This window comes from Leptonychotes weddellii, chromosome 1 (genome assembly GCF_054177405.1).
Source record: "Leptonychotes weddellii isolate Sample4059 chromosome 1, ASM5417740v2, whole genome shotgun sequence".
NCBI lineage: Eukaryota > Metazoa > Chordata > Mammalia > Carnivora > Phocidae > Leptonychotes > Leptonychotes weddellii.
Window position 1 is genome coordinate 150407478 of NC_138369.1, and position 25913 is coordinate 150433390.

Here is a 25913-nt window from a genome sequence, read left to right on the forward strand (position 1 = left end):
AGATTGGGGTTAAGGTCATTTTAAGGTTTTAGTCATTGAGTCATTAGGTTAGAGAACGAAAGTCAGTGAAGTTTACAAAGCACTATAAGCCAACAAGGAGGCACCTACTATAATTGCAGATAAGACTTTTTCTACTTTTACTTCCTTATCTATATCTTCTATTGCTGATTACCCTGGTTTCCCTGTTTCATAATGTACATCAGAAATAGACTATATTATTGGAAAGGAAGAAAACAGTATCAGAGTTCTTACTAAATTTTAGAAGCTTTAACATCATCTTACTGAATTCTCATGACAACTCTTTGATGGACATCTGATTATTCTCATGTTTACAAATGGGAGAACTAGAACTCAAAAAAATTAAGTAACTTGCCCAAGGTCACACAGTTAAGTGGCTGAGCCATGGTTTACCTGTCTTGTTCTTGGGGCTTTTTGACTTCTCTTTATTACCTCCTGTTTTCACTAGTCTCCCCTGGTACCTTCCCTTGTCTTTCAGCTATAAAATGCTATTCATCACATAGTATAATTAAAGCTGAAAAATTTACTGTTACCAGCAGGAAACAGCCCATGGCTGTATGAATATCCCTATCCAACATGATCCCTGATATCCACCTCTCCAGACAGAAAGAGGGCTGGAAGCAACCCACATAATTCTCTTTATATGTATTGAATTCATTCGCAAAAAGTTACTTCGTAAATTCTTTTTTTTGTTGTTTTTTATTTTATTATTTTTTCCAGGGTTTTTTTTTTTTGAGATAAATTATTATATTAGTTTAAGATGTACAAGTAAATTCTTTATTATCTTGTTTTCCTTTCTTTTTCTTTTTTTTTTTTTTTTCTCATTGAATAGAATGATGAAGGCTTAAGTGAATATTCAGAATAAAGCCTTGTTTGGCTCAGGATTTTAAAAGGAAAGAAAGAAAAAACTGATCATGAAGATAATAGTGGCCTGAGGGAAAAGACTGTCACCCAGGGATTACTAGGTTTAACTTTGCCCTTAGAATAACTAAAAACTTGTTAACAGGACTTTCAAGGCCCCTCTTGGTCTGGCTCACAATTTCACCTCAAACCCCTCCCTTCTTCCCTCTTTCTGCTCTAAATATGCTGGCCTGCTTTTAGTAGCATATACCTGCCATTATCATTCCTATCCCTGGACCTTTGCCCATGTTGTGCTCTTTGCCTGCACCTCTTTCCTCTGCTCTTTATTTGGCTAACTCTTCCTGCTCAGCCCTCAACCTTCAGCTCTAGAGACACTTCCTTGAGAAGTCTTCCCTGACCTTTTTGACTAAGCCATAATGCCATTTATACACTCTAGTGGCACCATGACCTTTTTCTTACACCACTTACAGCAGCAATTTTACATACATCTGTATTATCTAAAGAATTTCAGCCTCCTCCACTGGACTGTTAATTCCATGAGTGCAGTACATACTCTCTTTGCTCACTGTTATATTTCTGGTCCTTTGCACATAGTAATTATTCTTTTGATTGAATGAATGCATCAGTCAATCATTCATTGAGTTTGTCTCATCATCAAATGGCCAGATTTTGTTTTAGCCTAATCTCCATGGCAAAATTCACATGGACTTAACCTAGCAGAGTTCATATGTTTACAAAGCTGTTGTGGGCGCCTGGGTGGCTCAGTTGGTTAAGCGACTGCCTTCGGCTCAGGTCATGATCCTGGAGTCCCGGGATCGAGTCCCGCATTGGGCTCCCTCCTCGGCGGGGAGCCTGCTTCTCCCTCTGACCCTCCCCCCTCTCATGTGCTCTCTGTCTCTCTCTGTCTCAAGTGGATAAATAAAATCTTTAAAAAAAAAAAAACAACAACAACAAAAAAAAACAAAGCTGTTGGATATTAGACATGCAATGGACATACTGGATATAATGTTGGATAAAATGATATTCAGTGACTAATTGGTCCAAGAGGTGTCCTTAGGTCAGAAGCCAGCAAACTTTTTCTGGAAAGGGCCAGACAGTACATTTTTTAAGCTTTGTGCGCCCTTCAGTTTCTGTCACTACTACTCAGTCTATCTTGCCAGAATACAGCCATAGAGCAATGCACAAATGAGTGGCCATGACTGTGTTCCAATAAAACTTTATTAATCAAAATAGCCATATTTTGCTGACCGCTGCCTTAGATGTTGTTATGAAACATTTGTGAGAGATCCTATGAATAAGTTGATCGGAAAGAGTAATTCCCCACCCCTTTGTATGAAATTTGTTTACAAGGTCATTATTTATTCCAGAGGGATATATATAAATTGTGCATAGGACATAGGTTCAGCTCTGAAGCTGTTAAACAGAAATTAAATAGAAGAGATAGATGTGGCACAAACACCACCAGAGGCTGTGAGAGCTGGGGTATTACATAGACCACAGTCTCCTGTAGATGTGATTTCTTCATTGATTTAATAAGGGGAATAAGGAGGGCACCTGGGTGGCTCAGTCGTTAAGCGTCTGCCTTCAGCTCAGGTCATGGTCCCCGGATCCTGGGATCGAGTCCCACATCGGGCTCCTTGCTCAGCGGGAAGCCTGCTTCTCCCTCTCCCACTCCCCCTGCTTGTGTCCCCTCTCTCGCTGTGTCTCTGTCGAATAATGAATAAAATCTTTAAAAAAAATAAATAAATAAGGGGAATAAGGAGCAGTTCCTATTTGAGATCTGATGTTGTCTCTGATTACAGAATTTGTGTCCTAAATCAAACTAGGACAATTTCAGTGGAATTATTTTTAACTTTAGCTAGATGTCTAAATTATTTTTATAATGAACAAATTATGGTATTACACTGAGGAATTTGAATATTTTCATCAACTGTTCTTCAGCAGTCATTTTGTTCAGTCCAGGAAACAAAAGAATTTTCTGGCTGATTTTACCCCCAAGCCCAGAAATTTCCAACTCTTAGAACCTGTTTAAAGAATTCAGGATCTGGGGGGCGGTGGGATGGAGGTACGATTCAGGATCTGTGTGGATCCTGGTTGGCTTGGTCATTCAGGAACAGAAGCCACTAGAAATGGGTCATTTATATGTTCAGTTTATTAAGCTTCCAGTGCTAGAAGAGACTGTGTAACACTTCTTAAAGAAATAGATACACAGCTTTTAAACACATACACACACATAGAACTATAGAGGAAGTACAAATTTCCTCTTCCCACCCCAGATTCCCTTATAATGTCTGTGCTTACTTTTTTTTTTTCTATTTACCAATTTTGAGTGAAGAAGAAAGAAACACTTAGGTCTTTTACTAAATTTCTCATTAATATTCCTAAGAGGAAACATAAGAAAGTTTCTCATGTATTTAATTTGAAGAAGTTGAGGTGGTTGAGAATGTTAATTTTTACATTTTGAATTGTTTTTCTGCTGCGTAGTGACAAAGAAAATGCTATAAAAGTGTATCCCCAAAATAGGGATGCAGGTAAATTTCCCAACAATTGCTCTTTTTCCTATGTCAGAACTTCTTTTCTAGTAACTTTTGATGAATATTTTTAAAGGTAATACGTACTTCCTGCTTGAAGTTCAAGTGTTGTGTATATGAACACATTTGAGGTGTTAAATAATATCTTTTTGTATTTTCTTTTCTACCTCCTCTATGTCAAATTATAACCAAACATTTATTTACTCCTCTTACCTGCTTCTACATCCTACCCTATTTCTGGTTTTTGCTTCTAGATCTATCATGCACTGAAAAATCAGGTTATCAATGAGGTTCTAAGGTGTGAAGTAGTGTTGGTGTGGAGGTTTTGAGAGAGCCACTTGAGGTATAGATGCTTTTACCTCTTTCTGTCTGTATTGAAGTTGTATAAAAATTGTGTCCCAGAAAGGTAGTAGTTGATCTGTCTCTATTTCATGACACAGTGGACCATTTTACCTTTGACTGGGGTCCTAAATCTCTACATTCAAAAGAATAAATCCAATCTGTTTCTTCTAAGAGGACTTTATTAGTATCTTTGTAAGGGCCTTCCCCATTGTCCTGCTCATAGAAAGATGCTATAAATATCTTTGAAACACTTCTTACTCATCATTTCTACAGGAAGGAGTTTTTCATAGATATGAAACTACAGTGGTAGCCTTCCTAGGAGTTCAGTTGATATTGATCGAGAACTGCCTCAAGCATCCACATGAACAATTGGCTACCTTGTTCAGCTATACCCTTTTGTGGGAACTTGTCTTCTCCTTGACGCCAAAATAATCTGCCCGTGCTGGAATCAAAAAGGCAACAAGGCACACCTCCCACACTGACCTGCTCTGTGGTTAACCAGGGACTACTTTCCCACATAGTAGGCCTCTTAAACCTCCCCTGCAGTCTTCCTAGAAGTCACATTCCATATTTTTGTTGTACTCTTAAGAAAATTACCATGTGACCCTCAAAGAACAATAGGAGATGGCATCTTAGTTTGTAGCAGCCTAGGCTAAGTAAGCTCTTTATGCGGAATCAGCTCACTTATTCCTTCATTATCTCTGGGAGGCATAAATACCTTTTTTCTTCGTATTTTATGGGGGAAGAAATTGAGAGGTGACATACAGCCCAATGTCACATAACTAACAAGTAGCAGAACTGGGCTTTTTGCCCACATCATCTGATTCCACAGCCCAGGTTCTTTCTAGTACCTTATAGTACCCCTAAGAAGGAAAAACAGATTTCATGGCAGATGTGCTTTGAGCCAGTATCTCACGTAATCCTCCCATCTACCCTGTGAAGTAGGTATTGTAATTGTTCCCAGTTTACACATAGATGTGTGATTATGTGAGATTAAATAACCTACTGATGATAGTCACACATCAGTTAATGGCAAAATCAGTACAGGAACTCACACTCTACTTGGCTGTCAGCTTCTCTAGCCTCAATTTCCTCATTGTAAAATAAGAATAATAATGGCACCAATGTATTGGGATTATTGTAAATAAATGCAATAATGACAAAATGAAATAATCCTTATAAAGTGCTTAGCACAGTGCCTGGCACATAATAACCCCTCAGTAAATGTTAGCTGTAGTTAGTAGCAAAAGCAAAAGCAAAATCACTTTGAATAGAAAAATCCTGCCATTCCACTATTTTATTTGATTCTTACAAAGGTTCTGTTATACAAATAGTAAATGAAAGGGTGTCTTCTCTCACTTAAAACAGAAAGTTAGATCAAGTGCTGGGTAATTTGTCCTTCATCACTTAAGCTATTACACAAGTAGTTTCAAGGTCCCTTCCAATTCTGTGAGTGTACATTCTAGTGATGGAAAGCTGTTTTTTCTATTAAGAAATCTTAAGTTAGAACTCAGATACTCTCTACAGTAATGAAGTGGTATGTTCACACAGAGGACAGAGCAGAGCCGATTAGCAAGGCTGAGTGCAGACTTTGATTTCAGAGTTGTAAATGACAAGGAGTATAAACAGTGAGGCTTTTGGAGTATTTGTTTCTCATGGAAAGATAAGATACCTACAGCATTTTTAAGATGGAAAACAAAGCCCAGATAATTATTTTAGCAAAGGCATTTAAGAAAATATTTGTTTTGTGCTTGGTGCTGGGGGATAATAGAATACAAGTAATTATTAAACCGGAATTTAGTGGCCCAATTTGAATCAAGAAACCAGTTCTCCAGAATAGTTCCCAGAAATGCTTGAGGACTCTAACAAGATACACAGCCACAGTTAGTTGTGTTGCTCGTGAAAGTCTGTGAAAGTTTTGTTTCTGTCATATTCCCCTGGAGCTCTGTTAGTTTTGGCCTGCCTAACTCACTGGTAATCATTAAAATTACATCCCCAAGCATTGATGGTCAAGATCTCTCAGTGCCGATGTGTGGAATCACTTGATTTCATATGGGGCATGATTATATACCGTCCTCATTAGTGTATCCTGGAGGGCAATGACATGGAGTTCCCAATGGCCCGTTCTCCATTCTCAGTTTACAGATAGGGCTGTTAATACCTTAAGCAACTCCCTCACCAGGAAACTCCCCCCACCTCCCCTGGACTAAATGCATCTTCTCTCTTCTCCTTTGTACCCTATGTACACCTCTAACATAGAGCTTGCTACATTACCGTATGGTTTGTTTACTTGCCTGACTTCCTGACTAGACCCTGGAGTCCTTGACTAGGGCTGCACGGTGCCAGGAACTTTGGAGTTGCTCAGTCAATGTTCAATGACCAACTGATTGGCCAATCTAAAGAACTTATATTTAAGCTTCCAATTTCAAATGGGCCCTTACTATCAATAGTAGTTTCATTCATTCTTTGTTGGCTCTGCTTCGTAAACCATGATTCCAAACCTTATCCACTATTCCCATTCCTCCAGCCACTCTTGCCCTTCACAAATTATTATCCTTTGTTCCTCCTCTCCCTCTACCCCTCTCCCAACCTCTCCCCTTCTTCATACATTTTCTTCTCTTCCTGCCTTAAAAGGTGTTCCTCTTGGCTTCCAAGTCTGTCCCCTCATCTGAGCTTTGGATCATAGGCATCTTCTCTGGAATCTTGCCCTATCAAATACCTCCTTCCCCTTCTGTACCTGCAGTGTCTTTCTCTCTACTGATTCTTTTTCTGTAACTTTATAACATGTGCAAAGATCCCATTTTCTAATCAAATCTTTGCTTTCATGACTCTCCCCTCTAACTGCCCATTTCTCTCTCTACTTCACATTGCCTGAACTCATGCTGTTAGTCTCTTAACTTCCCATCCCCTACCTGTAGTCCAGATTCTGCCCTCACCAGTGGTTTCCTAGTGAGGAAACTAAGGAGAGTTTCTTAGTTTTCATGTTCCTGCCCAGGCTTCTAGCTGGATTTAATAATGCTATCTTTTTCCCAGCTATCCAGGCTGGAAATCTCCATGCCATTTTCCACTCCCCCTCCCTTAACATACTCCCCTCTGTAAGAATAAAAGAACTTGTGTTTATATTTGTAAGTTTATTTTTCACGTGCTATACAACAAAAGATGCTGCATAAAGCAGCAGAGTGATTTGAAAAAATATTCATCAGGGCATTCTGATTTGGCAGTGTGATGTTGGTACAAGCAAAAGGCCAAGCCAGTGAGAAAGTATGGAAAGCTGTAAAAGTAGTGAACGAACCACATGTAGTGTATGCACAGCAGCTTATTCTTTAAAAATTCTGATTTCCACACATTCTAAGCACTAACAGAAAGTATCTAGGCCAACCCAATCAAGACTTGGAGTCAGAATGTTCTGGTTTTTCACAAATGGTTATGATTTTTTTTTAATGTTAACACAAAATTTATGTATTATTTATTTACATACATGTACAAGATCCTCATTATGTTTCTGTGTGCGGTAGTATCAGAAGTCTTTAAAGGAACAAAGCAGTGCTTTTAATCACTTCTTCAATACGGTTATATAATTGGAATTTTCCCCCTCTGGGCCTCCTGTGAACCTCTGCAGAGTGGTTCCACCCTCACACTGGAAGTTAAGCTGCTATAGTCAGTCTACCTATCACTGTCCTTCTTCTTTTACAAAACCGAGCCATCTGCCTCATTGATCTGGTTTACCCTTATACTCTATGAGTTTGGCTCTCTCTCTCTTTTTTTTAAATAGAATGAAGAAGGTTTAATTTGAATTTAAGGATAGTAAGAGAAAGGAAAAGTAATCAGCTACCCAGTGTCTGTTTTACTTGCCCCCGCTTGGGCAGAGCCATAAAGATAAGAACTAGGGCTTGTTACATTGACCATGAAGAAATCATGTGTTATTGAGGCCCAGCAGAAAAAGTGCTTACACAGGACTTGATCCTACCTTTCACAGAACTTACAGAAAAAGGAGATGTTTGTGAACCTAGAAAAATTGTGCCATGCTTTATGTACCACAGGAGAGTTTTCCCCAAACTTCAAATATTCTAGGTTTTGTATAAATATAAAAAAGATCAAGAAGAATTGGTTTACTTAATTTTTGTCTGCTTCTAATTCATTCTATGGGTTGCATCAAATCTCTGGACTTACTGAATCTTGGTTTTCCAGGTGTAAATTTTCTTGTGCAGACTGACAAGTTGATTTAGTAATCCACAGACCAAAAGGCTACAGCCCATGAAGAGGGTTTAGAGAAGTTAGAAACAAAATTAGTTGTAATAAAGACACTTTATGTTTAATAGACTCCAAAGATAGAGCAATAGTGAGTCTCCAATGAATTATCAAATCAGCTTCCAGAGGGTTTGGGAATAATTGTGTAGAGAACAATGAAAGGAAAGGATTGTACTAATATAATTTTTTTTAGAATTTCCCAACAGTAAGATTATGAGCATGGTTCCCTGGCTGAGACCCCAAGCTCATTTACTGTGGTAGGAATAAGATTCAGACCACCCTTAGGAGGTGCAGAGGAATGGCATTGAGCATGCATGTCTGTGCCTCTAACAGAAATAATGTTGGGATTATGCCTAGTTCTTTCATCTTTCACTTTTTCCTGCCTCCCTCCTTTCTTCATACATTAATTGTCTACAGTGTGCACAGTGTCATGCCACTATTACAGTGATGGGCTCCACCATGACCTGGGTTAAATTCAACATCGGAAAAATCGTGGTAACTCAACCTGCTGGGTACCAGAGGCAAGCAGTTCTTTTCTCTCCAAACAAAATCATTGAGTGTGTTTTTCTAGCTAGATTAATCGCCTTTGCACACCTGGTTTTAGTTATTCCTCTCATGAATGCTATGAGATAGGTTTTAGGATCCCCATTTTACCGATGAGGAAGCGAAGGCTCAGAAAAGTTAAGTGGCAGGACCTGGATAATAATAATACTAATGTCAATCCAAAGATTTTTAACTCCCAGCCCAGCCCTCTTTCCACAGCTGCTCCTCAGTTATGCAGCCCAGGTATTTGAAATATTTGGACACTTGTAGATGCAGCATTTCTAGTGAGTAATATAAAAGCCCTGCGGCTGTCCCGAGTTACAGTGTGAAATGAGATTGCCTCCCACTCCTCCCTAACTCCTGCAGGTCTTGCCCAAATTATTCTTGGGCCTCTTCCTCTATTTCTCTCTCTTTCAGTCATTTTGCCTGCCTCCTAATCATTAGCTTACCCTCTGGGGTGGGGGAGTTGGGAAACTAGGATGGGGGAGGGGAGGATCACTTTCACATTTAAGGGCTATTGTTCATGCTTCCTTTTGGATGATGTAGTAGTTTCTGTTTCTCATTTTATGTTTGGTTACTGTCTGAGTCCATGTCAATTTATGTGCCCTTGGCTCTGAACCACAGTTTATATATTTTTGTGTTGTTAATATTTTTAATTGGTGTTTTTAAAGTAGATGTACTCTGCGTGTTTGGCAGACCAACAAAGTGGAATGAATGTAAAAAGAGTTGGCTTTTTTAAGTAACCATATAAGGTGAAAAGTCCCCTTTTGTGAGGGTGCATGTGTGCATGTGTGCAGATTGCAGGTTTTATCAGGCACGATATTCGTTAATATTTATTGTAACAGTTTACAGTGTGGCCCCTTGAGTCCCTCTGGATTCTGCGCAGCCCGAATGAGGTAACCTTGGAAAATGCAATAAATCTAAAGTTGAAACCACTTTAATGGGAAGTTGCTTGAAAGTTGTAAACTTAAATTGCCTCCTTCAGGATGAAGGAGGTAGTGTGGAAAATGCCCCAGGGGACCTGGATTTGCCTCTAGCTGGTCTTGTCCCCTGTGTTGGAATGCTGGGTTTGGGGTTGGATTACTTTATTTAAAACCTCTGACTATTCTTTTGCCCCAATTCTTCATGGTGTGGTAGGCCCATGGTAGCATTAATATATGACTTTTGATCTTCTCTTTTATATATCTGGGGCAACTCTTATCCTACATATGCAATACCCAGGTGTTCAGAAGTAGAATTTTATTAGTCACAGAATCTTAACTTTGCAAGGAGACTGGGCATCACTCAATTCATTTTTGCCAGGCCCTGTATGAACCCCTCCAATTATATGCAGCTGAATACTAACCAAGGTATCTCATGCTATGCATCTTGGAAAGTTTTTCATCACATTGTTTTGAAATGTGATTCCCCAGAGCCTACACCGTTGGTCCTGGTGCCTCTTTTTAAAGCTACATAGAATAAATATTCTCCTTCCATGGTATTATGAAGATGTTTGAAAACAGTGACAGTGATCTTGTCTTGTCCCCTGTTTAGGTGTCAAGCATCTCTAGATCTGTCAAACTATTTTCTTATGTCCTAATTCATTTGTCTGTTTGTAGGATACAAACTTTGCTTATGTTAGACACAGCTAAGCTAGAAACTAGGGAAGCATTGAGGACAAAATAAGCTGTTATTCCCGCATTTGGGGAACTTCTGTTGTAATTAATAACAGAATGGTAAGGGCTATAGAGAGGCACCTAGTCAGCTTTGGTGATTGGGGATTGAGGGTGTCAAGGGAAGTTTTCTGGAGGACACATCATATAATCAAAGTCTAGAAGAGTACTGCGAGTCTCCCAAGGAAGCAAGATAAATGAGAGAAGGAAGGTATTCTAGGTAGAAGGACAAGCTTTTGGAAAGGCTGAAGGTAAGAGAATATGTAGGGAGTGGAGGGAAGTGAGAGTGATTCAGTCTGGGTGAGATACTGTATGGGGAGGCAGTGAGTGGGGTTAAAGATGCAGAAGTGCTAGAGCAGAAAGCAGGACTGACAGGTGGTGGGGTGGGGAGATGAGGTCAGACATTACAAAAAAGTAGAAAATGATAGATAGTGCTGATTAGGAAGGGTATTTATTGTTCTCTTGGTTACACAATAACTATGGGAAACATAGCAGGTTCTGTATGAGGTCATGTAGGTTTGGAAATATTTTGCATATTATGTTTTGTTGTTAGAGAAACAATGTATTCAGTCCTTAATCAGGGTTAGACAGACATGGCTCAAGACCTTCTCTCCAACAATATATTTGGAGAAACAAGAGGAAGAAAGAGATAATACAGTTTTAACATTTTTATGACTGTGAGAATATTTGGGTGACTTCCATACATAGAACAACAGCAGTAACAGTAATAGTAAACACTTACATAGCACAATGGACCTGGCCCTGTTATACTAACAAATTTAATGCCCACATGAGGTAAATATTGTTCCCAGATAACAGAGAGTTTAAATAACTTGCCATAAGCTAGAAAGCTAAGTATTCCCTAAGAGCATATGGGGAAAGATTTAGGTTATAGATAAAGGACATTTACTGAGCCTGCAAAATTAAAGAAATCTCTAGAAATGGCTCCTGCCTGGTGTTGATGGTCACAACCACATACTCACTGGTGTGGTCACGATCAGTGTAAAAGCAAGTATTCACACAGTTCCTGCCTTACCCAAAGGCATTGCTATTTTGAGATCACACTCCCGATGACTGTCAGGGCTTGGCCTGGGCTGTATGAGCAGCTGTGGCTGCCTACAGCTTCAGTTCATCTCCCTGCCTCCTGCCACCGTCAAAGAGAGTTTAGCCTGCCTAAAGAGGATAGGAAAGTTAGGGTAACAGTGAATCAGGCAAGGTTTGAAATACCCTTACTTCAAGGGAAACAGAATTGCCTTGCAGTGTTGCCAGGCCAGGCCATTTAATCCTGGCAATCATGAATGTACAGTTGCCCCAGCTTTCAAGCATGTGTGATTTTTTTCTAAGGTTGATTGATTCTGTTTTAAGTGTGTGCGGCGAAGTGCTTCCTGAGGACAGAGGGGATAAAGATAACTGAGAGAGGTTGAAGTAATGATCTGTGGAGTGATGACCCTATGCTGCTAGGTAGGAAAAGAAGTGAAGGTAGGAGTGGGTTGGTGCATAAGGATCTAGCCAAGGAAAAAAAGAGTTTGGGGTCCCAGTGGGTCCAGAAAGAAGTGAGGTGGGAGCAAATGTAAGAAAGCATTGGAAAGGTAGCAAAGAATGCTGAGTGAGTAGGATATTTGAATTTTTTTTTCAAAGAATACACTTAGCACTCCTCCTTTCCTTGGTCAGTGTTCTCTGAATATGCATCAGTGTGTTAAGGACTTAAATGAAATGTGTCATATCGAAAATGTTATATAGGCCAGGGCACAGCTGTTAGGTAAAACCAAGGTGAAGCTCATCTCTTCATTATACATGATTTTATAATCTTTGAACTCATGTTTGAATATTTGAACATAGTGATTATTTTGTTGCATGATTAAATAAAAGCAGAGGTCATAGACTAGTTCTGTGATGCAAATTTACATTGTAGATTTACATGCCCAGTGGGAGGTGCCATCGAAGAGTTATACACAACGATAATTCTCAGTCCTCTAACTCATTACAACTCAGTTAGATTTTATATTTACTCATTATTGTTTATCTTCATTAATAATCCTATCTCTAGCTAGATTACAAATTCCTTGAGAATAGGGACAATGTCTGTGTCTGTCTCTAAGTTTCCCTTACATTACCTAGTTCTGTATGAGGTATATAGTGCTCCCAGACATAGGGATCTCTATTTGGATCAGCACTTCAAGAAGAACAAGGCCAATCCACTTCTGTTACAGGTGAGGCAATCAAGGGCCTGACTGGTATAAGTGATCTGCTGAAGATTCTGGGCCAGCTTAGTGAGGAGACCTGAGCCCCACCCAAATTCCCACCTCTGCTCTTTGTACCATATCATGTCCATGCAGCTCACTGAATCAGGTTCTTGCAGTGATCTGTGTGTGTGTCAGGAGCCAAAAGGAAGTGTTCCCTAAGCTAGTGCTCCCCAACCCATGATATGACTCACAGAGAAAATGGTGATGTTTGTTTAGGACATTAGGGTAAATAGAGGATGCTTTTAGAGAACAACTGAAGCAGACTCCCTAAGAACAGTGGCCCAGGTACTGCCAGGCTGCCCAGGGGTATCGTATCTTCATACACCACTCATCCACTGCATTTCTAGCAACAATTGGAAAATGCTTCCCTGAGTTAACATTACGTCCCTTGGATACCAGTTCCCTAGTGCACAGGTACAATAACTTCCCTGGCTTAAGACTTTGTGTATGAACATTGTTCTTCAAACGAAAAAGAAACATGACCCTCTTTATTTTATTATTGGAGTACCTAATATTTTTACAAAAATCTGTATCTATATATAAATTATGATAAATTATACATTTACAGAATAAATTTGTAAATGAATGTATTTTCTAGAAATTACCTTGGAAGATTACTCTGGTCCAGGAGAATATGTTTTGTGAGGAAATTTAAATCCTACTAATAGACATGTCAAACTAGTCCCCACTGTGAGGTGAAAGATATGAACTTATTAAATTGCGAAACAACAAATACGTTAGTCAGGTATTTTTCTTTCGAGGCTAAGTGGTTCATGACCTTCTTTCTTGTGTTCTGCATATATGTGGGAGTTTTATAATTTTTTATCAGTAATGAAAGGTTGGAATAAGTTTTTATCTGTGCAGGCTGTTGCATTTACCTGTATTGCTCACTCAGGTGCATGTGCTCCTTCGAGCATTACATTTTCTGTGGAAACAACACATGTTCTCTCAAGGTCATGATTGATTTTCCAGACCTTTAGAGTTGAGACAGATAAATAATAAAGTTGTAGCTCTGAATTTCTCCCAGATACTTGTCTGGATTTGTTTGTATTTTAACAGAGAAATTGGTATTTACACGGATATCTCTCCCAATATCTCTTACAATAGATAAATTAAAAAATCACAATTTATAGGTAAATAAGTCCTTAGAGAAATTGTTTCTTCACTCAGGGGACATCAGTGTGATAGAAACCTCAACAAACAGGGGCTGTTGCCCTAGAGGCATTAGGGAGAAATAACACTTTTTGAGTGTCTGCTATTTGTTACGCATTGTTTTAAATGTTTGGTTGGACCATAAGAATTTGCTGATATTTGAACATTTTGACCTATAAAAATGGCAGTTTCATATTGCTCAACCTCATACTTTGTACGTATTAACTCATTCTTTCTCACAACAACCTTCTGAAGTAGATTACCACTTAGCAGCTAAGGAAGTGGAAACATAGAAATAATAAGTAACTTGCCCAAGGTCCTCCAATAAGTAGTAGAGCCCAGTTTCAGACCGTGGTGGTCTCACTCCAGAGGCTGCAGTCTCTCTCTCTGAGTAGGGAATACCTACTCTACCCTCACTGCCCTTTAAGCCTTGTAGTGTGTGAGGTGTATGAGACTGAACTCCTCTTGCTTATATAATAAACTGAGATAAAGTCCATAAAGGAAGTGAACATGGTTCCCTAGTTATTCCTGAAGTTTCATACCTATATGCTTTATGCTTCCCTTCCCCTTTCTCTGTGTATTTCCCTTCACTCCCAAATCTCCTAATGGCAGAATACCTTCTCCACCTCCTTGCCTAACTGAAACCTAGTGTGTTCCTGGTTTCCTTGTAGGAGTTTACTAATGGACAAGCAGGGAAGGGAATTCTAGACATTGCACATACAAGGTTACAAGATTTTAGAAAAGAACAAGGAACACAGTTCATTCAGAAAACAAGGCATTCTATATGTGGGATATGGATCAGAATGGTAAAAGAAGTAGAGTTTGTAAGAGAGAGTGATAGAAGTAAAGTCAGAAGCTGGGGTGAGTGAATCTTGAAGGACTTTTTACCACTTTAAAGAACTTAAACATTATCCTCTGTGCTGTAAAGAACCTAACCTCTCTGCTGTACCCAGCCACTGACAGATTTTAAGCAGCAAAGGACCATGAACAAATTATAGATAAATGTCAGTAAGGATGCAATTGAAGAGGGAAAAGATTAGAGAAGAAAGATGAGTTAGGAAACTGTTGCAGTCATCCATGTGAAGTAATAAATGCTTAGCAGTGGTCCTAGCCATGTGACCAAAGAAGAGGGGGTGTATTCACAAGATCCTTAACAGCAGGAATTGGCAGGTTTTTGGTCTAAGAGAGTGTGGGGTACTGGAACTAGTAGCTGAGATCACCACACAAGAAAAGAAAGCTGATTTGGAAGGAGAGATGAGAAGTCCTCTTTTCCATATATTGAATATGAGATGTCTGTAGAATCCAGCTAAAAGTATAAGTCTTGGATTCAGGAACCAGGTCTCACAGGAAATGCAGATGAATATATGTGGGCATCGCTTGATTTATCTGAACGTCACTTCTAAAATTGCTACTTCCCCCATCAGTATCTGTCCTGTAGCCACTCCTAATCTAAGTTACTACAAGAGTGTGGGAATTGTGTTCTAGGTGGGCTATCGCTTTGAGCCAGGTCCTTCATCAGGGCCTTACTCTGTGGAGTCATGGGAAAGTCTGGAGTAGAGTCTCAGGTACGCACTGACTCTCCAGCTGCTGAGAGCAGCCCTCTCCCTGCAATATCATTCCCACAAAACGGAGCAGAGTAGCTTCCTAGCATAAATGAATGAATGAATGAATGATCAATCACATTGGGCCCTCTGGATTTAGGTCATCCTAAAAAGCCACCTATACAACCTTCTGGTGGGTCTTGTACAAGTAGAATCATATAGACCTAGTTCCTGGCCTAAGTATATATAGCCTAGATGAAAAATGTGGGTTAGGCATATAATTAGCACACTGACAGGAAGTATATTCAACAAATGGGTAAAGTGGTTAAATATCAGTAATATAATCTGGCTAAACAGTAAGTGAATCAGTACAAATATTATTAATGAGAGGGACCTGGTTCTGGCAGGAAAAGGATAATACTGCAGAGACAAAAAGATACAGACGAATACGCAAAGTATGGGAAAAGATGTCATTCAAACAAATATTTTCATGGGTTTATTAATTTGATAAGGAATAGGAAGAAATCCAGTCTTTGCTTTCCCTTAGGTTGAAATAAACTTGACCCAATGGAGTACTCTAGTCCTCTTCATTTGCTGAACTTACTTAGATTCCAGGGATTTGCATGTGGGAAACTAATGCCATGGCAGGATTACCAGACTGTAAATTCATCAAGAAATCTGATGATATCATAAACTGTGAGAAGCCAGTGTCCTGCAGCAGCATCGGAAACCTCCCAGTTTGATTTAGCACTAGTAATCCATTTTATTCCTTTCCATTAGTTATTACAATAATAACAGATTGGTGACACAGTCCCATTTTCTGCCTCTAGTCCTGTCTACTGCTGGGCACAGCTGCTCCCAGTCATTCTTTCCAGTGTAAATAACGGTTCATGTTTCCACAGACTGTCGCGAGATCTTTCTCTGCTTGTGAAATAAGCCCATGTCACCACCCTTTTGGAGAAGATTGAAGGTACCAGTGAAGCCAGGGAACTGCATAAGAAAGCCAGACTTGCACCCCCTCCCTAAGATATGTTTTTTTGCTCTTGAAGACATTTAGATTGACTGGGTGTTAATGATGTGAATTTCCATGAGTGTGGGGCAAGAAAATTCTATCACTTGCATCTGTCCACACAGGCTTTTTACTTTAGAACTTTTTCTTTCATGTTAGATGTAAATAATGAACTCCTTTGTTGTGAGAGGGTATGTTACAGGCAGTAAACACTTCAGCAAAGAGCATCTTTTGATCTTCACGCCTATAAGCAATAAAAGCCAAGAACCAGAAACAGGCCAGAGAATTTGGAGCAGAAACCACTATAAATGCTTCCTTTTTATCTAGTCAACAAAATTAGGTGCAGAACTACAACAGTAATGGATGGAATGACAATTTTTAAGAAAGATGAAGGACAAAATGAGGCTACCTATAAAAAAAAAAAAAGGCTGAAGTTTGCGGGTGCCTGGGTGGGTCAGTTGGTTAACCATCTGCCTTCCGCTCAGATTGTGATCCCAGGGTCTTGGGATGGAGCCCCACATCACATCAGACTCTGCTCAGCGGGGAGCCTGCTTCTGCCTCTCCCTCTGCTGCTCCCCCTACTTGTGCTCTCTCACTCTCACTCTCTCTCAAATAAATAAATAAAATCTTTTTTTTTTTTAAAGTTGAAGTTTGGATTTCAAGATCTGTTTAGAACTCTGAATTCTGTGAGAAATTAGAGACATTATGTAAACACAGCATAAAGAAAATGAATAAAAATGTTTCTCTCTTCCTGTGATCTCTACAAGTAATTAATGGATGTGTTAAAAACTTTTAAATACTGGTTTGAGAATTCATTTTTAATAAGAAGTCAGTAAGTAAACAATGATTTATTTGTAAATGCAAAGAAACATTTGAAAAACAGGCTTTTTTTAATACCTTAATTCTGTAAACCCCATTTCAATATGAGTATTAATTCAGTCTTTCCAAATATTGAACTATATATACATTCATATAAAACAGAAATCTAAAATAATACAGGTCTAAATACAGATGCAAATTTTTTTTTGCTTATTTTGACATTTTTATTTTTTTAAAGATTTTGTTTGTTTATTCATTTAAGAGAGGGGGAGAACACAAGCAAGAACATGAGTGGGGGCAGGAGCAGAGGGAGAGAAATATAAGCTGACTCCACGCTGAGCACAGAGCCCGAGGCAGGGCTCGATCTCAAGACCCTGAGATCATGACCTCAGCTGAAATCAAGAGTCAGGCATTTAACCAATTGAGCCATTTAGGCGCCCCCATTTTATTTTAGTTTAGTTTAGTTTTTTGGTTTTTTTGAGTATAGTTGACTTACAATGTTACATTAGTTTCAGGTGTTATTTTGACATTTTAAATCCTATTGCCAGATCTTACTGGTAGACATTTAATGTCTGCTTAATTATATGGAACTTACCAACATCTCTGACTCCAGTCTTACAGAATTCATACTCACATACTGTAGGTAAGTAATAAAATGAAATCAACACCCCCCGCCCATTATGGTTAAGAGGATAATGGACACAATACACACTTGATGAGAGAGAAATGCATTTGCACTTAAACTATCCCTGTTTACATGCACATCCTTCCCCAGTTTGGGTAGTGAGGAAAGCAGAAATTTTGGATGTAGGCATCCTGTCAGATGTTTAGTACCTCTTTTCCTAGGCCTGGTGTTTGGGGTCTGGCGGTGGGGTCGGGGGGGGACTCACAGATTTGCTCGAAAGTTTAGCTGTCCTTGATTAATAATGTATAATTGATAAATAACTTGTAAAAGATCCTACATACTTTACAACTGTATTTTATCCCAGTTTCTTGTGGTCTGCAGTTCCAAATAGCTGACTGAATAGTTCTGTGATAAAAGGAAATCTGAAACTATGTATTATATTCCTTCCAAGTTTAAGACCAAGAAGGTTCTCTGAATATTTTTCAGAAACAGATTGGGGAACTGTGCTCCATTTTAATGGTCTTTTAATTTGAAAGTTAAACTCAATCCTTCTAATTGCTTGTAGGTATTGGACAATATGAATATTTCCATTGGATGATATGGAGAGGACAATTTATCATTGAAAGACTTGTCATTTTTATCTTAGCTGAATTGGGTGCCAATATATACAGTTTGTGCTTTCATGAACAGGTTGATTTATTATGGTGTGGACCTGCAGTTTTTAGTGGGCTTCGTAAAGCTGGATATTTCTTTGTAACCTTAGTACAGCTTTTTTGTTTATTTGTTTGTTTGTTTTTGCCTTGTTGACTTTAAGGCTAACACTTGTCAGGTTAAACAAGTTAGAAAGCAAGAATAAAAACCCAAATTAGGAGGAAAGAGCCTATCACTTTATAACATATAATTAAAATTCATTCAATTATATTCAGCTGAAGATTATAACTTAGCCCTCAGAAGGCAAGATGATCTAATAATGAGTGCATGAAACAAGCTTCAAGGAGATAGACTGAACATTTCAGTGTTCTCTTTTAACCTCTGGGCATGGGCTCAGGTGTCTGGCACACCTGGGTGGATTCAGCTCCACCATTTCCTAACTCTGTAAACATGAGTGTGTTCTTTAACCTTTTTGAATGTGCAAAACCAGAAAATAGTAGCATCTTCACAGGTTTGTTAAGACAAGTCCATGAGATAAGAACAACAATCAGTACTTACAATCAATAGTATTGAATGACTGCTAATGTTTCAGGAACTATGCTGAACATCTTAGATGATCTCAATTAAGCCAGTGAAGCACTTTTTACTTAGCAGGCTTTCTGCTTCTGCTCTTCCCCATCCCAAGTTTGCCAGATGCCTTAAGTGAAAGTCATTTCTCGTACTTGTTCATGTATTACTTCACCCATTCATTTGTGCATCTATCCAACAAATGCATAATGAATTCCTTCTAGATCCAGGAACTAGTCCAAGTGCTGGAGATACAGCAGTGAGTGACCAAAAGAGACAGTCCCTGCTGTTGTACATTCTAGTTCAGGAGACTGACAATGGACAGGCAAATAAATAAAAAAATACATAATATTTCATGTAGTAATGAGTGCTATAAAAAAAAAAAAACTAGAATAAGCAGATAGAAGGTGACCCCAGTACCAGGAGACACAGAGGAAGAGAGAGTTCTATTTTAGATAGAATAGTCTAGGGAAAAAGACATTTCAGCATTCCTGAGTATATTCATGTCACATCATACCAAAAGTAACATTCTTACTCAGATGTGGAAGTCAAATATACAGTGAGTTGTAGAAAGAAAGTTTTAAAGAATCAACAGCATATGTTACTGCATGTTTTCTTTGGGCGAGCAAGCAAACAGTAATACAGTGTCTTAACAGGTATAAAGCTCTTAGAAAGTAGAGCATAGTAAGGCTATATAAATATGTGCTACTATTGGGTCTATTTGAAGAGAGTAAAAAGATTCTGTGACCTACATATACTACACATTTCTGCTTATAACTAAACAACAATAGAGTGGATGGTGATATGATGATGTCATTGAATGATTTGGGTAAATTATTAAGCCATGTCCAAAACAAATATATTGACACCATGAACTGGGGAACAGTAACTCCACAAGGGAACTGTAGCTAGATTACTAGTTTGCTGGGTCTAGACTTTACTCCAAAAACTACAGTCTCAGCCCAGTAGTTTTCTTTTAGCACTTTAAAGATGTCACTTCATTGTCTTCTGGCTTGCATAGTTTATGGCAGAAAGTTTGCCACAATTCTTATCTTTGTTCCTTCTTATATAATGTCTTTTCTTTTTCTTTCTTTTTCTGACTGCCTTCATATTTCCTCATTATTTTTAGTTTTCAGTAGTTTGAATATATTATTTTGTTGTTGTTTATCCTACTCAGGGTTCTCTGGGTTTCTTGGACTTGTGGCTAATGTCTTCAATTGTTTTTTGGAAAAATTTTGACCATTGTTCCTTCAAACATTTCTTCTGTCTTGTTCTCTTCTGTTCAGAGGTTTTCTTTGGTTTCCCACCCTGACCCCATCTTTCTCATCAGAACTTGGTGGAAGTCCCAGGAGAAGAGTCTGGAAGTGCGTTTGAACACCCTTGTGATTGTAGCTTCTAAGAATCCTGTATTCTCACTCTAACCTATAATTGTCCTTTAGGAATATCTTAAATATTTAGCAGAATTCTTAGCTACTTATAGTGGCTGATGTCTCTTGCTCTGTGTTCTGCTACAGATGAGCCAGTCCACAGGTTCCAGATTTCTTTGGAAGATCCTTAAACTTCAGGCTATTTATCCTGTGAACTCAGCTCTCTGGGCTCAAGGAATGTTATGTTTTATGTTTTATTCAGCTTTTTCTTCCTTTTAGGGTGTGGCATTCTTTCCAGATTTCTATATGCTAGGTGGAATCAGAATTCTAGTCCAGTGATTTTTAAACTGTTCTATTGATGTGCGCCTTGGTCCTCAGTTGGTTGAGCATCCAACTCTTGATTTCGGCTAAGGTCATAAACTCAGGGTTATGAGATCAAGCCTCAAGTCAGGCTCAGCACTCAGCAGGGAGTCTGCTTGAGATTTTCTCTCTCTCCCTCTTCCCCTTCCCCCACTCGCATTCTCTAAAATAAGTAAATAAATCTTTTTAATAAATTACTGTTGTATTGATGTGTTTCAGGAGTTCTATAAACACGTGGCTCAAATTTTATTTTACAAATAGTTTACCTGTCTCAAAATTTTAATAAATCACTAAAATGTCTTCTATACTGAAGTCATCACATTGGAGAGCTACCAACTTAAATAACTGTTGTTCTGTTAATTTGTTTTGTTGGGTTTTTTTTAGACCTCATGAAGTCTGCCACCACTTCACATTATCTTTAAACTTGAATACCAGCATAAACTTGGATAGGGTGTGGCTCTGCATACCCAAATGCAGCCCCATATGTATCCACACACGTAAAATTGCAAAAGCAAAGGTCACTATTGACAAGCACAAATACACAGCAGTCAATTAAATGTCAGGCAGTATCAATAACACCTTGCTTTACAGCACACCAGTTACTTAGGCAGTAACGAGTGAATGGCTAGTATGCTGCACCATGACATTACAGTATGAGCACATATTGTTCTTTTCTTGATTTACATGTAAATGTAAGCAGTTTTTAAATATTTATAATAATTCTACTTGGAGGCAAAAAAGCCTTGCTATATCTGTTTCAAGCCTTTCAATTAATTAGATTGGCTTTTTAAAAAAGCTTTAATTTTTAAAAAAGTGAAAACTGCCTTTATCTGTTTTAAATAAACAAGTTCTGCATAATGTTTGGTTTTCAAGAAAGAATTTCACTGCCAAAATACACATCCCCTCACCCTAGCCCCACAAATAAATTTAATTTTCACTGGCTTGGTAGAAAGAATAATAATAATAATAATAATCGCAGACACATAAACAGAACTTAAACAATTCACATATTTTTCTAAGAATTTTACATATATGTTGTTTAATCCTTATATCAACCCTATGAAGTAGGTACTGTTATCATCCCCATTAATCAGATAAGGGAAACAGGCATGTGGTATATGTGAGTTAGTAAACAACACACGAAGGAGTCAAACCTAGGCAGTCTGTTTCCAGAGTGTGGGTTTCTCACCATGAACTATGAGCTATACTGGTAGAATGTTAAAGTGGTAGTCTGATTTCATACACACACACACACACACACACACATTTGAGATGTTCCCATCTTAGGAGACTAGATATGTGAGCTTGCAGTTCTTAAGGATTAGATGGTAATTTTTTTTAAAGGATTTTATTTTTAAGTAATCTCTACACCCAACATGGGCTCGAACTTGCAACCCTGAGATCAAGAGTCCCATGATCCACTGACTGAGCCAGCCAGGCACCCCCTAGGTGGTAATATTAAATATAAATATATACTTAGAGAAATCATATTTCTTTCAAAGATGGCCCTCATTATTTAGTATATATAGCATAAATTGAAGACCTTCTCTACACATACTAAAGAAACTTTCCTTTATTCATAATTTGACAATTTTTTGCCTTTGGCTATTATTTTCCATAGGAAAATTTTGCTGAATTTTTTTCTCCAAGTAATGATAGAGAAACCTAACCACTGTGCAACCTTGTTAAATGAATGAAAAATGTGAACATTTTCATGATGGTGTGATTTGTTACTATTTGTTACTATAGAGCATTTCAGAATTACTAGCACTAAATACTAAAACCTGTGTCAGTTTGAGATAAGAGCAGTATACATAAGATCTATTATTTCCGGTGAACTTCTCCAAAAATCATTTTCTAATTGTCTGGCTTGAGAGCACTAATGAAAGTGATCCTCATGAGTTTGCAGATGAAGTGGAGATGAGTATAAGTTGCCATAATGACCTGAGTCCAGGAAAGCCAGAAACTGGATTTCCCAAGTTGAGATTAAATGTTTACCAGAGGCTCCACACCTCTTACCCCAACCAACAAATGTCAAGATAGATAGTTAAATGTTGAGATTTTCTGCTATTTCTTGTCTTCTTGATAGAAGAGCATGGGTACTGTCATGGAGGGATGAAGCAATCTGGCATGAACTGTACCCCCTTCTATTGTAAGGATCATATGACCAGAGGAGCAGGTGGGCAGCATAGCATGGAAAGAAAGTCTGTCATACAATGCGACTGACCATCCCAGAGACAATGGAAAACCAGAGAAGAGATTTGAACCAGGAAATAACATAACATGAAGGGCATCACATTTTTGAAAGGTCCTTCCAGCAGCTGAGTGGAGGGTAAATTAGAGACACCTGAGGCAGGGGGAACAAATTAAAGGTATGTTGCCTTGGTTCAGTATGATATGAGGAAGGCCTATAGGCCGTGCAAGTGGAGTCAGAAAGAAGTTGGATGGACTGAATATAAGAGGTGAAGAAAGATCGTAAATATGCCTAAATGATTTGTTTTCATGGGCCTTTGAAAGTAATAAAATTCTTTGGTGTCCCCATGGAATACATTTCAACAGCAAAAAAAATTGTCAATTTTAGCATTGAGATCCTAAAATGTATAGCAAAAATAATAAAATATGTTAACCAAGCTATTTAACTTCCACATTTTATCAGAAAAATAATAGTGCAAGCTTTTGAATGGAGCATGACACTGCTGAGATCAGGACTGTTGGGTGGGTTTCTTTATGGACCAGTTCATGTATTTTGTTTGATGGCCTAATCCTAGCCAGTCATTTATAAATGTGGGTGGAATAAAGAGGAAACCATTACTAGAAAGCCAGTTCAAAGCACGTAATATGCATATATACATCATTAACCTAAAAGAAAAAAAAAAAACTGCAAGAAAAATAGAGGCCAAACTTATCATGTGCAAATTATTATGTCAGCTGGTCCTCTTTAAGATTAATATTTCATTTTGAAGTTCCTCATAATTCCACCTAAAGTCATTCATTATATAAAATAAGAAATGGACATTTAAAAAGAAAACACATTTTTTAAACCTACTTCTGGAAAATATTAGAAATAAATTCTTTTTTTTTTAAGATTTTATTTATTTATTTGACAGAGAGAGACAGCGAGAGAGGGAACACAAGCAGGGGGAGTGGAGGAGAGAGAAGCAGGCTTCCCACCAAGCAGGGAGCCCGATGTGGGGCTCGATCCCAGCACCCCGGGATCATGACCTGAGCCGAAGGCAGACGCTTAACGACTGAGCCACCCAGGCGCCCCAGAAATAAATTCTTTATAGTAAAGTATTTAGAGTTTGTATACTCAGAATAGCATAGCAATATAAAATGTCATCTTCAGTAATTCCCTTGTGGAAACAAAATAAAAATTCTCAAATCTTATCATTTCCTAGAAACTATTTGAGATGAGAAAAAAATAAGAATGACCCAAAATTCCACTGTGTTCTCTCTTTATGGCCATCTTTTGAGGCAACGCTAAAAAAGCTCTTGATATATGGCTCAAAGTTAAAAGATGCTAATCAAATTTATCAGAATGGAAAGATTCTAAAGATATTATATCATGTTCACTTTTCTAATTGAATAATTTCTGTGTGGGAACTAAAGTTCAAGGTGATGAGCCAGCCTTAGAGTCTAGTCGTTCATAAATAGAAATGGTTTGTTTTTCTTTCCCTGTTTTTTTTTTTTAACTAAATCTCATGAGAAACAAGAGAAAATCCTTTCTTTATGAAAATTCCTCTGAAAATGGTAGTGTTTTAAAAGGGAAAGATTAAAGCTGTCTTTGGGAGTTAAACATCATCTATACACATCACTACAAAAGTCATTCAAATACTGTTAGCTTTTTATTCTTGCAACCAACATTAATGGAACAATGACAATATTCATAGAACTAGTCTAGTGCTGTGGAGATATAAAGATGAATGGAATGTGGTCCTTCCCAGTCCTGCAAGAGGGCACAGTTCAGTTGGGAGATAAGTTCACAAATAACTATACTAAGAGGTTGAATTTGTCTAGTACCCCCCCTCAAAAAAAAGAGATATAAAGTACTATAAAGAGTGAGGTAGAAAACTCATTTGTAATTAAGAAAATCTGGAACATTATCTTGAAGATAATGGCATTTAAGTTGAGCCTGAAGGGATGAGTAGGAATTGTTAAAACAGCATTGTAGGATAGGAAATTCTGAGCAAAGATTACTTAGAAGTTGGAAAGCAGAGGATGTGTCTTAGAAATAATGAGAAGCCTACTTCAGTTGAAGCAGTAAGGGTAATTGAGACTTACAGTACTGTAGAGCTTTGGAGGTCTTTGGCATTTATTGGACACTCAGAGCAAGTTTAGCTAAGTGATTAAGAGTCTAGGAGCTAGAGCCAAATTGCATGGGTTTGAGACCTGGTGCTACTAAATTTTAGCTGTGTGCCTTTGAAAAAGTTATTTAACCTCTCTGTCTCAGCTTGCTCATTCATAATATCTGAAACTCTTACATTAGGTTTTTTTGTTGGTTTTTTTTTTTAAGATTTTAGTTATTTATTTGACAGAGAGGGATATAGCGAGAGAGGGAACACAAGCAGGGGAAGTGGGAGAGGGAGAAGCAGGCTTCCCACTGAGCAGGGAGCCTGATGCGGGGCTCGATCCCAGGATCCCGGGATCATGACCTGAGCTGAAGGCAGACGCTAATGACTGAGCCACCCAGGCGCCCCTAGGTTTTTTGAAATTCAGAATTTTTCAGCTTTTAGAAAGATTATATTGTACAGTAATTAGATATGTTAGATAACCTCCGCAACAAGGTTCGAGGCAGTGCCTCATAAACAACACATTTGTATTTCCACAGCGGGTGATATGAGAATTTATAAGTGAAATAAAAATGACACATATTCTTATATACATTCAGTTCAGGTTTTATCCAAATGAATTTGTTACAAACTTACTTTTAAAACTACTGGATTTCACTACTTTTTCAGTAGATTTTGGAATTGAACATAAAGGATTTGGGGGCCTATAGTAGTACCATTCTTGTAGGATTGTTATGAGAAGCAAATATGACAGTATATGCGCTGGGCTTGCACCATGCCTGGCACTTCGTAAGTATTCATTGTCATTCTTTTTACATTATTGGGTACAAGTGACATGAGACAGTGTCATGTCCAAGGTCTCTAGCAATTCAGCAGTAGACCAGTATAGGAACTGCCCAGGCCAATGCTTCTTTCTTACACCATGCTAGATTACATTCCTGTAGTAGAAAGTATTCAGTACTGGCTAAGTACTGTGTATCCTTCCAGCCAAATGAGGTATAATGAATTTTGGTAGAATAGTGAGAAGGAAGAGATACTGGGCTTGCTAATGAGATATAGGGGTAGGGAAGAGGCAAAGATGATCCCAAGAATTCA

The 25913-nt window shown here is 38.3% G+C and overlaps 1 protein-coding gene across 3 annotated transcripts in view; it reads right to left on the reverse strand.

The window, feature by feature from the left end:
• LOC102738075 (filamin A-interacting protein 1-like) overlaps positions 1 to 25913 on the reverse strand; it is a 235283-nt gene that overhangs the window by 76559 nt on the left and 132811 nt on the right. The gene's annotated exons all lie outside the window — the stretch shown is intronic.